The sequence below is a fragment of the Micropterus salmoides genome, unplaced genomic scaffold, assembly GCF_014851395.1.
Source record: "Micropterus salmoides isolate LMB-PRFRI ecotype aquatic unplaced genomic scaffold, ASM1485139v1 Ms_hic_scaffold_2, whole genome shotgun sequence".
Lineage (NCBI taxonomy): Eukaryota > Metazoa > Chordata > Actinopteri > Centrarchiformes > Centrarchidae > Micropterus > Micropterus salmoides.
Genome location: NW_024041150.1, coordinates 17,900,722 through 17,912,202, shown reverse-complemented (window position 1 = coordinate 17,912,202; position 11,481 = coordinate 17,900,722).

Below are 11,481 nucleotides of genomic sequence, written 5' to 3'. Positions count from 1 at the left end.
GTTTAAAAATGTTTAGGAAGTAAAAAATGTTAGCTGGCATGTGGATATTTTCCCTCAACAAGCATGAGAGGTTTTTTGAAGCACTGTCAGTGTAGTGAGGGAGTTAGTGGTCCCTGAGTTTTAGTTTCCCTAGCAAAAGAAAGTGAAAGAGTTTTCTCAGGTGGTCACCTGCGCTGACAAACTCGTCCAGTGAAGTCCGTATTTTACGGCCAATAGAGACATTTTTAAGAAACCTAGGTTGTTTGTCAGACAGCTTTGCCAACGCAGGATTTAGAAAAGTGAAATATATGTGTGTTTGAACGTGCAAAGGTCATGTATCAGATGCAGGCCTATGTATGGGATTGTTCCCCGTGTCTTATTTCAAACTTCTTGACAACGGTTGAGGGGGTTTCCCACAAGGCGCTGCTTGGTAGGGTTACTGTAATGCAGAATCTTCCAAAGAAACCATAATCAATAAACTCTGCATATGATAAAATGCACTATGCGTTTCATTTGTTTTATTATCAGTATTATCGCTTATATTTGGTTAAGCAACTCTTTACCTTCTTTAGGTTGTTTTGTATTTTCAAGAAACAGTCATGAGAATCATAATTAGCTCATTGCTATCAATATGCTTACACGCAGTTTGATTTTTAGGGAGACAGAAATTGACGTACAGCTCAACACAAGGACAACGAAGCTGAACAAAGATAGGCAAAATAGAACTGTGAGAGGTGGAAGTGGGTTTTTTGAAATACTGTAGTAACACCAGCAGTCTCCAAAGTCACACATTTCCAAATCCTACAAACTGATAAGCTGATGGTTGTGATTAGGAAAATGATGCCGTCAAGTGGGCTACACCAGGGCCGTGCAGAGACCTTTGGAAGGGCAGGTGGGCACAATGATTTAGGGCTGTTCTCAAAATATCATACAGAAATATATTGTTATGTATTGCTTGCTGAGATGCTTCTGTAGCGATACATCAGCAAATGCTGTGATGCAGTTTTGAAAAAGAAACCCATCTCTAGCTTTAAAACACCGTGGGCTGACATAACTTACAGGGTAAAGATTGTTGAGTGTTTGGGACCGGCTTAGAGTGACTGACCTGCTGTAGTGCTGCAGCCGCTGTCAAGGCTGACTGCTACGAGAAAATAAGAGGGCGATGCTCACAGAGACTGCTACACACTGAGAGCTGCAGGTAGAGGAAATAAGATACCAGATTCAACAACGTGTGGAAAATAATCTGAGAAGGAAACATTAATGGGGGAAAGGATGAGGGTGGCAGGGGTAAGAGTGAGACTAACAAGTCTATAGACAGAGGTGTGTGTGTCTGTCTGTCTGTCTCTTACTTGCTTGTGTGTCTACAGTAGCCGATGCAATATTGTGATTATGTATGTATGTAATGATATATTGCATTGTGAATATATTTATATATATATTTATATATATATTTTTTATTGACTATATGTCTACTCATTATAAAGTTACTGTAATAATCCTAGTTCAAGTGAAACATTTTTAGTCAAATTACATAAAAAGACCACACTTCTCGACGCCCGTGAAACTTTTCTCCAAACAGCAAGAACGAAGTGAACAGAGCACTTTTGTTTATCTATGTGTAGTAGTAACATTCGGCATGGTGTCGGCTTGGTGTTAGCCGGCAGCTAACGTTACTTCTACAGGCGACACACAGCAATACACAACTACTGTGCTGCTCTCTTTGCGTCTTTCTTGTAAAACAACCCACAATACGCACATTGAGGCAAATCCCTCTTACCGGCGGAATCGCAGGTGTCCTGTAATCAGAGCTGCTGAATCACTAACGGTGTCTGAACGGGAGGGCTCGTCACTTTTATTCCGTCCTTTTATTTACTGTGAAATGATGATTTATTCATTTTACTTATCACAAAAGAGCCTTTAAAAATTAATAAATGAAGGACATTTTGCATTGACAAAAGGGCACTTTGGGTATCAAAGGGCAGTGCTCAAGCACCCATAGCACCACTCTCTGCACGTGTCTGGGCTATACGTATTTTAAACTTTGTGGGAAATTTAAAGTTGTTTGTTATTTGGATGTCAAATAATTTCCTCCAGCTGAACTCAGACAAAACAGAAATCCTGGTCATCGGGTCTCAGCAGATGGCAAAACAAATACTGCCATCTGCTGGTTCCCTAGTAAATCACATTAAGCCTGTGGCAAAGAACCTTGGTGTTTGGTTTGATAGTAATTTAAATTTCGAGCAGCACACCACAAAGCTTGTTCAATCATGTTTTTATCAACTTAGAAATATAGCTAAAATTCGATCTGTGTTAACTTTTAAGGACACCGAGACATTTACACACCTTCATCTCATCACGCCTGGATTATTGCAACAGCCTTTTCACCTGCTTAACCTAAAATCTATTGATCGACTCCAGACTGTCCAGAACTCAGCTGCCAGGCTTTTAACCAGAACAAAGAAATATGACCACATTACTCCTATTTTAGTTTCATTACACTGGCTCCCAGTATGTTTTAGAATTGACTTTAAAATTCTATTGATCACTTTTAAAGCTCTTCGTGGCCTCTCGCCTTGTTATATTTCTGACCTTTTAGTCCCATACACACCAGCACGTACCTTGAGATCCTCGGGCAGAGGTCTGTTGTCTGTTCCAGAGTCTCAACTGAAAACTAAAGGGGACAGAGCGTTTGCTGTCAGGGCCCCGAGGCTCTGCAACAGCCTGCCCGAGGAAATCAGGTCGGCTGAGTCAGTGAACTCTTTTAAGTCCCTTCTTAAAACATACTTTTATAGGAGAGCCTTTCCCGATCTTATTTGACTTTATTTTATCCCTTTTATTTGATTGTATTTTACTAACTTTATATTAATCTGTATTTTAGTCTTTTCAATGTTTTCATGCTCTTATCTTGTTTTTTTGTATTATTCTTTACACTTGTTAAAGCACTTTGTAACTTGTTTTTGAAAAGTGCTCTACAAATAAGGATTATTATTATTATTATATTATTATTATTAAAGTTCTTGGGCAATAAACTCTTATTGCTTTCAATGAGAAGCTGTTTCAATAATCTGGAACAAGTGTGGGGTGACTGAGCGTGTATCCACAATGGAGCTAAACTGCTAGTTCCAAAAGATAAATGAAATTCAATAAAGATACTGTGCTATTATGTATATGGAATTATGAGTTGATTTATCACATTTCATTTTTCTTATTTATCAAGGACATCAGTGATGAAGATTCATTTGCTGGACTTAACTGTGAGGAAGCAGAGGACACTCCATCAACACCATGGCATGACGGCAAGGGTGACTGTCAACAGACTGACGATGCAAGTGGTAAAGGTCAGTTTTAGTAATCTATTTTTCAGCAGAACGCCACTAAATGTTGTGCAGGATGTGAGTAGCTTTAAGTAAAACCATTATTATTATTGGCATTAAAAATGTAGTTATTTCCACAGTGCCTCATGTCAGCAGTGAGCCAGTTTCTCAGCATTTGGACACTCCTGCTGGTGAAGTGGACAGCTGCATTCCAACCAGTTGCAGGGAGGATTATGAAGAACCGAAGGGACAAACACACATAAGTGAGTAAAAGAAAAACAAACGTAGTGAGGACTATAAAAAAAGTACTTCCCAAAAAATCTTATTTTATGTAAAAGAGGATTAATATAGATAAATGCAAACACAAACCTCATTGTGAAAAAAACATACAGTATATCAATTAAGTGAACTGTTTGACATTATAGCTCCTACAAACTTGTGGTTCACCCACAAAGGTGATTATATGAGTTATTATTTTGAGTTATTTTCCCGATAAGATCTTCTCGGGAGGACTACATTGGGTTTGCAATGACATAATCTTTTATATACACCGATCGGCTATAACATTATGACCACCTGGTGGTCTGTGTGTAGGGATTAAAAAAAACATCCCAAAGACATTTTGCACAGAGGTTTTCAAAGTCTGAGACCCCTCACCCACCCTTTGTTTGCTTTCTTAGTTTTGCTCAATTCCTGGATACGTGAGGGACGATGATTATGTTCTTTGATCTGAGACACTCAACAATTTAACAAAGATCGTATAATATTGCTGTTTGACATAAATTGTACACCAAATACATAAAAATGGTCTATGGGGTGTATTAATTTCGGACTCTGGGAAAGTGGGACAGACAGTAAACTTCCCCAAAACTACTGTATCTTTGAGCTATTCTGTGTGGTCTCCTTTTGATAAAAAGTATAATATTTTTTGACCCCATTCACTAAGGCTCCCCTGAAACAGTTTGTTCCCCCCCGGGGAGGCTTAAATCCCCCATTGAAAATCTCTGCTTTAGCACATTCCAACTCTGGGGCATCTTACCACTGCTGCTTGCAATGTTGAATTGTTTTACTTTCACTGTATTTTCTTTGGGGTGTCCCAAGCAAATCCTGAGGATCGGTATCGGGGCCCATGTGAGCATTTAAAAAAAAAGGATCATATCAACTACAATAAAGCAGATAAAAATATGATCCTTTCTTTACTGAACTCGACTTCACCTCAGCCTGCTAGTGTTGCAGCACACTGCTCACCTTAATGACCTAACATTATGACCATTTTGATCCACATGCTAGTAAAGGAGTGAATGTGAAAAATGATGTGGTTGTACCGACTGACACAAAATATTCAGCTAGTAGCTTCTCATTTTAGTTGACACTGACCCTTGCTTTTTCCAGTTAAAGTCTGTTGCCAGCAGCAGGTCATTGCTGTTGCTAATTAATGTGACATGCATAACTGGATAACAGAACAAAAGGAAACATGGCTGTTATTGGATTTGTGTGCTCTCTGCAAGCCGCAATTTGGATCAAATACGCTACCTTGTGAAAAACAAGGTGATCTGAATTAAGAAGGCTACAGTTCTTATTTCAATGTGCCAGATGATACTGAATCATCATTTAGTTTAGTTCACAGCCCCCCAACCCACAAAGCTGGCAAGGTGCTGGACCTTGTTCTTGTCCAAAACTGTCCCACCGAGTGCCTAACTGTCACTCTTCTACGCATGTCTGACCACTTTTTTATTCAGTTTACAGTCTGCAGGAACAGCCCATTGTTCCAGCACCCTTGGTCTCACACCGCCACAACCTCCATAACCTGTCACTTTGCCTCAGTGGTAGCATTCGCTCTACCTTCCCTCAACACATTTTCCTCACTCGAGGTCAATGACACCACACAATCTCTTTGCTCTACACTGAGTTTGTGCCTGGATAGCCTGTATCCATGGCTAAATGATACCATCCGTGGGCTCCGCACTGATCTCAGAGCTGCTGAAAGAAAATGGCGAAAAACCAAAGACCCAACCTTAAGGGATACCAACTGATCCTATCCTCCTTCTCAATAAGCATCAGTGCTATAATAACAGAATTGCCACTGACTCGAGGACATTGTTTTCCACTTTTAAAACGCTACTAAATACTCCTCCACCTCCTCCACCAACAAACTTGTCTGCTGATACCTTTGCTGCCTTCTTCACAGGCAAAGTGGCGGCTATAACTAGCCAATTCTCTAAATCTCTCAAAATCAACTATTCTATTCCCCCCGGTCAGCTCCCACTGTGTGACCCCGGCACAGGAAAACCTATCATGTAGCAGTCCTACTACATCATTTCCTCTACCCTCCCAGGACAATGGCACTTCACTCTCCTCGTTTACAACGAAGTATCAGAACTCCTGACTTCAGGAATCCTCCCGACCACTTTCAAAAGGGCTCGGGTTACACCTTGCTTAAAAAGCCCTCACTCGACCCAATTCAAGTTGAGAACTATTGGCCAGTTTCTCTTCTACCAATTTTATCCAAAACTATCGAACGGGCAGTCTTCAAACAGGTCTCAGAATTCCTCTCATGGAATGACCTCCTAGATCCATAAGAGTGGCCACTCTACTGAAACAGCTATTTTGTCCGTAACAGAAGCCCTAAGGTCAGCTAAAGCTGCAGCACAATCCTCGGTTCTTATCCTGCTTGACCTATCAGCTGCCTTTGACACAGTCAATAACATGATCCTCCTATCCGCAATCTCAGCAATAGGCATCTCAGGTAAAGCACTCCTGTGGTTCAATCCTATCTCTCAGGGCGTTCTACAATGTTTTGTGGCAAGGACAATTATCCTCCTCCCACTGCCTCTCCACAGCGGTACCCCAAGGCTCAGTGCTAGGGCCCCTTCTCTTCTCAATTTACAGCATCTCACTGGAGCCAATCATTCACTCGCACGGCTTCTCTTACCACTGCTATGCAGATGATATGCAACTCTACCTATCCTTCCCGCCAGACGACCCCACCGTCTCGGCACAGATCATAGACTGTCTCTCGGACATATCTGCATGGATGAAGGCTTGCCACCTTCAACTAAACCTCCCTAAGATTGAACTCTTGGTCATTTCAGCCAAGCAATCTATCCACCATAACATCAAACTACAAATTGGCTCCTCAACCTTCACTCCAACAAGGGTGGTGAGAAACTTGGGTGTCATGATTGATGACCAGCTGTCCTTTTCAGACCATGCTGCTGCCGTCTCTTGGTCGTGCCGCTTTACTCTATACAACATCAGAAAAATCAGGTCCTACCTCGCTCAAAATGCCACCCAGCTTCTGGTACAGGCCAAGGTTACCGCTCGCCTCAACTACTGCAATGCCCTCCTAGCGGGTCTTCCAGCTTGTGTAGTGAAACCTCTACAAATGGTTCAGAACTCTGCAGCGCATCTTGTTTTTGAGCTGACCCAGTTTTACTGTCGCTTTGAAAGACAATTGGACAGACCTGACACCATCCCCCGTCCCACCACTGATCGGCCACAGTCCACCATCTCACCCTCCACCTCCTCCCCCTCTCTTACCATCCTGGAGAGGGATGTCAGCAGACTGTTTGTGAGGCAGAAATCCCGCAAAGCAGCTGGACCGGACTCTGTCTCCCCATCCACCCTGAAGCACTGTGCCAATCAGCTGTCTCCGTGTTCGTGGACATTTTAACACCTCACGGGAGATGTTGTGCCAGCCTGCTTTAAAGGCTCCACCATCATTCCTGTCCCAAAAAAACCAAGGCCCACAGGACAAAACAACTACAGACCCGTCGCCCTGACATTTGTGGTTATGAAGTCCTTTGAACACCTTATGTTATGTTGAATCCATCATGCAGCCCTCACTTAGAGACATTATTTATAACTGTAAACTTTTTATTCACCACGGGAGTTTTCCTCGTTTGTCCTGGTCGCTGTTTACATTCCACCTCAGGCCTGTGTTAGTGAGGTGTTACTACACCTGGCCAACCAGATAACTAACATGGAGAAATAACATCCAGACTCCCTGCTCATTGTTCTTGGGGACTTCAACAGAGCAAATCTCAGCCATGAACTTCCAAAGTACAGACAGCATATTAAGTGTCCACCAGGGACACTAACATACTGGACCACTGCTACATACAGTAACGAACGCCTATCGCTCTGTTCCCCATGCAGCCTTGGGACTCTCTGATCACTGTCTGGTTCATCTTATTTATTGTAGGTTTGAAAAGCCCACAGTCACACTTCTCCCCCACTCCAACACCATCTTCAAACAGTCACCTTCCCCCTCTGACACACTGCCACCCCCCTTCTCTGACCCCTCATCTGCACTCAAGATCTGTGAAGAGGATGTGAGCCTCCTCCTCCAAAGGCAGAAGATCAGGAATGCTCCTGGCCCCAATGGTGTGTCTCCATCCTGCCTGAAAATCTGTGCAGACCAGCTGGCCTGTCGCCCTGTAGTCATGAAGTCCTTTGAAAGACTGGTGTTGGCCCACCTGAAAGACATTACAGGCCCCTTGTTGGACCCCCTGCAGTTTGCCTACAGAGCTAACAGGTCAGTGGATAATGCAGTCAACTTGGGACTGCACTACATCCTGCAACACCTCGACTCTCCAGGGACATATGCAAGGATCCTGTTTGCGGACTTGAGCTCGGCATTCAACACCATCATACCGGACATCCTCAGCACCAAACTCACCTAGCTCACTGTGCCAGCCTCCACCTGTCAGTGGATCACAAACTTCCTGACTGACTTCCCAGGACCTGAAGTGGGAGCCCAACAGGGACACCATCATCAAGAAGGCCCAGCAGAGGATGTACTTCCTGCACCAGCTCAGGAAGCTCAACCTGCCTAAGGACCTGCTGATCCACTTTTACACAGCTATCATCCAGTCTGTCCTCTGCACGTCCATCACTGTCTGGTTTGGATCCGCCACCAAAAAGGACAGGAGCAGTCAGGACCACAAGCCATCACTCTGAAGAACAGCTTATTTCAATTCTTGTGCAATAACCCAGTAACTCTGTCTCTAATCAGCAACCTGTTTACTGGCTAACACTTATTATTTACTCACCATTCTCTATTTCAGTGCTGTTCATACTGTTATATTGTCATATTGTAGATACTATATACCAATCCACCTACGTCAAGTCATAACTCCTGCACAATATACTTTTACTTATTTATTCCAGCATCCTTTGCACTATGCTTCATTACACTGTGTACATGTATACGTGTATATGTACCTGTATATCACATCCACCTCCGACATGTACATACTCCTGCATCCTTTGCACTCTGCTCACTGCACTATTTGTCAATATGTCTATAATGTTTTTGTTTGTTTGTTTTTGTGTGTATATTTGTATTGTCTACACTGAAGTCTGTGTCTGATTTTATTGATGATTTTTTCCTCCTCGGGAGGAGGTTAGGTTCACAGGATAAGCTGGAAAACCGTCAGTTTCTCTGTAACTTCTCCCCTCCTGCGGAGTCTGAGGCGGCTGTCTGACACACCGTCTCATTTCCTCAGTCATTCTGTCGATATCAAAGCACAACACATTTACATCTTTAAAAACCTTAAAATTCCGGTTAGATAGGCTATTAGTTTTTTACCTAAACATGATCTTGAACATGACCGCTTTATGATCAATCTGTCATCGATGTAAGGACAGATCTCAGCACATCATGGATTTAGCCTCAGCACAGAATAAAATCTATGTCCGTCTTTAAGTAGGTTATAACGCTGCGACTCTCTGGACAGTTGCACTGAAAACACTTACTGTGGGCTGCATTACTGCAGTAATCACTGTTTATGTAACCTAAAAAACTGATCAATGAACAGTAATCTTTCATAATGTAGGCTAGTTGCACTGATTGGAATTGGCATTCCTATTGTAAAGTGAGTTTTTCATTATTACCTGCTGATAGTCTGAATGTGTTTTGACAGCATTAATAAAATGATTTTTCATTAATTGTAAAATAGATGTCTAAAACTTTTACCTATAGAGACATTTTCCACTGCAAAAAAATAATTAATAAGCTAACCTGCTGGGTGTGACTGTGACTTTACAATCACAGGTTCATGAGAAAACTTTGTCCTATATTTGATCTATGGCCTACCTATTTTCATAATTAGGTAGCCGATTGCCACCGTCATTTTGTCCCGTTGGGTTACAGCTTGTGCGTGTGTTAAATTTGGTGTTATCTTAACATTATACTGGTCACCGAAGTTCAACTTGGCACTCCATGGCAAAGAACTCTCTGAACATCTGAAAAAAAGAAATGTTGCTCTACATAAAGATGGCCTACGCTATAACAATATTGCCAAGACCATGAAATTGGCTGCAGCATGGTGGCTGCAGCAGGTGGCCAAGACCATACAACAGTTCAACAGGACAGGTTCCACTCTGAACAGGCCTCACCTTGGTCAACCAAAGAAGTTGAGTGAGCATGCTCAGCGTCATATCCACAGGTTGTCTTTGGGAAATTGAAGTATAAGTGCTGCTAGCATTGCTGCAGAGGTTGAAAGGGTGGGGAGTCAGTCTGCACATTGCATCAAATTGGTCTGCATGGCTGTCGTCCCAGAAGGAAGCCTCTTCTAAAGATGATGCACAGGAAAGCCCACAAACCGTTTGCTGAAGACAAGCAGACTATGGACATGGATTACTTGAACCATGTCTTGTGGTCTGATGTGACCAAGATAAACCTATTTGGTTCAGGTGGTGTCAACCATGTGTGGTAGTAACCAGGTAAAGAGTACAAAGATAAGTGTGTCTTTCCTACAGTCAAGCATGGTGATGGGAGTGTCATGGTCTGGGGCAGCATGAGTGCTGCCGGCACTGGGGAGCAACAGTTCATTGAAGGAACCATGAATGCCAACATGTACTGTGACACGAGGCAGAGCATGATCCCCTCCCTTCGGAGACTGGGCCGACGAGCAGTATTCCAACATGATAACGACCCTAAACACACCTCCAAGACCACCACTGTCTTGTTAAAGAAGCTGAGGGTAAAGGTGATGGACTGGCCAAGCATGTCTCCAGACCTAAACCCTATTGAGCATCTGTGGGACATCCTCAAACAGAAGGTCTCCACCAGCTTCGTGATGTCGTCATGGAGGAGTGGAAGAGGACTCCAGAGGCAACCTGTGAAGCTCTGATAAACTCCATGCCCAAGAGGGTTAAGGCAGTGCTGGAAAAAATGGTGGCCACACAAAATATTGACACTTTGGGCCCAATTTGGACATTTTCACTCAAGTGTGTACTCACTTTTGTTGCCAGCAGTTTAGACATTAATGACTGTGTGATGTGTTATTTTGAGGGGACAACAAATTTACAATGAAAAATTTACAAGTTTACAAATTTACAAGTGGTACACTCACTACTTTACATTGTAGCAAAGTGTGATTTCTTAAGTGTTGTCACATGGAAAGATATAATCAAATATTTACAACAATGTCAGGGGGGTAATCACTTTTGTGAGACACTGTTACTATCAGGCAGAGTGTAGCGCTGAAACGTGACCAAACATGAAAATAGAGTGACAGTTTTACTGTCACAGGCCTGCAATTGAAATAAATGCTTTTCCCTTGTGGACTCAACAACACAACAGACCATTCTGGCCTCAGAGAGTGATTGTAAATTAAAGATTACATGAAATATGCTTGCAATTTCATTATAATGCTTCTCACAACATCACTAAATTCACCATTAACTCTTCACTTGAACAGTTTATGATGTTTTACATGGTATCATTGCAAACCTTGACCATGAAAATATAGGGGTAGACATCACCTTTTTGTGTTATCATGTTTGGTTCAGGAGATATGATGCAAAATACATAATTTGGTTATGGCGGAAAATGAAATGGCCACCACAAGGCATTTTTGCGATGGCTCCATTCAAGTGAACATAATTTCCACGTATCATCTGGGCTTTTTTGCTTTTTTTTGCCGGAACTATTTCAGTGGCAGCCATGATAGGCGTTTCCCTTGATTGATTTATTTGTGGCGGCCTGCCACATTATCAATGCCGATCGCCACAGATTGATTTTCGATTTTTGTTGTTACTATTTAAAATGGGCAAAATCATATTTGATTACAGAGCTCCGCGCAGTGCATATATTCTCTCAGCATCTCCTCTCGCCCTGGACTAAAAGGAAAGGTGCACAGGACCTGGCATACGCCTGGTTTTACACGTGGATATTTCT